We start from the raw sequence: 2,885 nt of genomic DNA, 5'->3' as shown, positions 1-2,885 counted from the left end.
TGCAGTTTCAGGACACAGGCTGGCTTATTCCTGCCCAGAAATACAACAAGAATCGGAATCAAAGCAATACACTGCTAACTAACCATCTAACGGCAGCAAAAATTGCAGCAGCTTAGGAAAAAACGCAGCCGAAAAGCCTCCATCGTCCTATTGCCACCGGATTGACTTTGTTCTCTCACTGCAGCCAGCAGCTCCCAATAAGACACAGTTACCTTCCCAGTGTCTGTGTCTGCGCTATGGGGAAGCACCACTCCCCGCAGCCGCACAATGAGTTCGCAGCTGCTCGTGAAGGCTGCGGTGCCACCGCCCGGCTCGGGGAGGGGTTCGCTCGGGGGGGAAGCGGACCCCGGAGCGGGCACGAGCCGGGCGGGGCGGGGGCTGCTCCGTGCCGCACCTCCGACCCCACCCCGAGGAACCGCTGCCGCCTACGATGGACGATGCGCGGCGCTCCGCAGCTAAACCCAACGCGGATGCGGTTCTGCAGAGAAAACCATCCTCCCGTAAAAAGCACCGAACGCCTCCGAATACAGAACGGAGAGCACGAAAACCTGCCGATGGCACCCGATTGCATCACCCCGCGTCGCAGCGCTCCGCTGCGGGCGGCCGCCGATGCTGAAGCGCCTCCCGCAGCGCCCGGGCCGCCTCCCTCCGTCCGGCACAACCAGAGCCGGGATGGGAAAGAAAGGAACCGGAGCGCGGGGAGACGGAGCGAGCGACACGGACGTTTCCCGGATGCGCGCGGCCGGCGGAGCCCACGTACCTGCTTCTCCTCTGCGGGGCGGCAGCGGGATGAGCGGGATGGGAGCCGGCAGAGGGGAGAGAAAGAGAAAAGAGAACGAGGCGTGAGGGCGGCGGGGCGGACACACCGCGGGGCGGACGAACCGCACATCCCCGGCACCGCCTCACCTGCACCCAGCGCCTTGCTCTTGTAGCGCGTGCCGGTGCTCATGGTGCCGGCCCTGCCCGGCCGGGAGCGCGTCGCCCGCCGACGGCAGCGCGGCACAGCACGGCACAGCACGGGGAACGAACGGGGAACGGACGGGGACCGAACGGGGACCGCCCCGCCGCGCAGCGCCCCGCCCGCCAGCACCGCCAATGCCGCCCTGCGCCCCGCCCCGCAGCGCGGCACGGCACGGCACAGCACGGTACAGCACAGCACGGCACGGCACGGCACGGCACAGCACAGCACAGCACGGCACGGCACAGCACGGCACGGCACGGCCGGGGCTGCACGGGGAGCGGCGGGGGAAGCGCTGCCAACGCAGCATCCGAGGGAATGAGGAGGGAACGCGGTGCCGCACTGAGCGGCACGAAATGCCGGGGAGGTACCGCACCGCAACGCACTGTGAGCCGCTGTAAGAGCGATGCTGAGTTACTCCAGGTAAAGCTGCAGGAATAACGGCAGGAGGCGGCAGGACGGAGCTCCCCAAGAGCCGCGAGCCCACGGCCGAGGAGCGGCCGAGGAACACGAGCCGACGAGGTGCGGGGCAGCTCCGCTCCCCAGGAACACGAGCCCGCACTGAGTGCACGAGGGCGGGGAGCACAAGTGACACTGATGCCGAGTGCTCCGGTCCTCGCCGTCATGGCGGCATCGCTCCTCTTTCCTTCCACCCGCTAATTGAAAACATCCCCCGGACCCGAACACGGAGACGCTTCCAAACCAGCAGCTGGCAGCACCAGGCTCGTGGGATTCCCAGACCCATTAACCTGCCCCCGGATTGCTTTTAGCCATCGATTCAGAGCATCGCAGACGGTATTTCATCAGTTGTCAGCATTCTCCCTTGCTCTTATAGACCAGACAGCCACAGACATCAAACTCCACACCGCAATTCAAGGCGCCAATGACCCCATCGGCGATTTAGAAGCTGCATTAGTCTGCACTGGGGGAAAGCCCTGATTTGATGTAAGATGACACGCTTTTAGACCCGCTTCCCCAGCACACTAGTTCCTTCTGCAGGATGGGCCGTTCATGTTATCTCTGCTCACAAAGCTCACTTGGAGCACATCAGAACGCCCTGGTTTAGTCGGGGTGTGGCTGCTCTTCCACACACACAGAGACACGGAGCATCGGGCTGAGGCTGCAAAACATGCAGCAGAGTTCTGGCAGGAGCACAAAGGCACAGATAAGGGCACACAATCCACGTGGAGCAGGATGGCTGCAGTTACTGCTCTCACCTCGGCTCTCTTGACAGACATGTTTCACATCCAGATCTGCATAAAACCTGAGGTGGCTCTGCAACTGAAAACAAACCTGGCACCTCGTTTCTGCTTTAATCTCCATCAGAGCAGCCAAGGTAACAACAGCACATCCACTTCATGCAGGTTAAGTCCATGGGCCAAATACGCACCCCAGAGATGCCAGCCTTCTGTGAGGTGTGTCCTGATTGAACACTCTGCTGGACAGCACATTAGGGCTAACAGCAACACGATACACACTGCAACACAGTACAGAACACAAAGCATCTCAACCCCACGTGTGCAAGACAATTTACACTCACAGGCATATGACACAGGACTACAAAAGCAGGCAAGTGAGCCACGTGCTCACAACAGCACAAAGGAAACTGCAGCAGCCACGAGTTCATAACCGAGGTGTGAGATCGGACCTCCCGAGGTATTTATGGACACAGCCACTCAGGAGGTGCACACTGAGTGCTGCAGAAACAGCAGCAGATGTGAAGATGAGCTGCCTGACTCCCAGTAAAGTGTTTGGGTGATTGGAAATGAAACGCAACGGTCAATTCTAGAAGAGCCTTCTGTCCTTCAGGCCAAGTACCACGACTCCTTGGAAGACATTGTGCACGGCACCAGTACAACAACTCACAAACACCAACAGAGTAAATAAAACAGAGAGAGAAAGGCAGAAAACAAAACTCAGCCCAGAA

The sequence above is a fragment of the Coturnix japonica genome, chromosome 15, assembly GCF_001577835.2.
Source record: "Coturnix japonica isolate 7356 chromosome 15, Coturnix japonica 2.1, whole genome shotgun sequence".
Classification (NCBI taxonomy): domain Eukaryota; kingdom Metazoa; phylum Chordata; class Aves; order Galliformes; family Phasianidae; genus Coturnix; species Coturnix japonica.
This window is presented reverse-complemented; position numbering follows the sequence as displayed.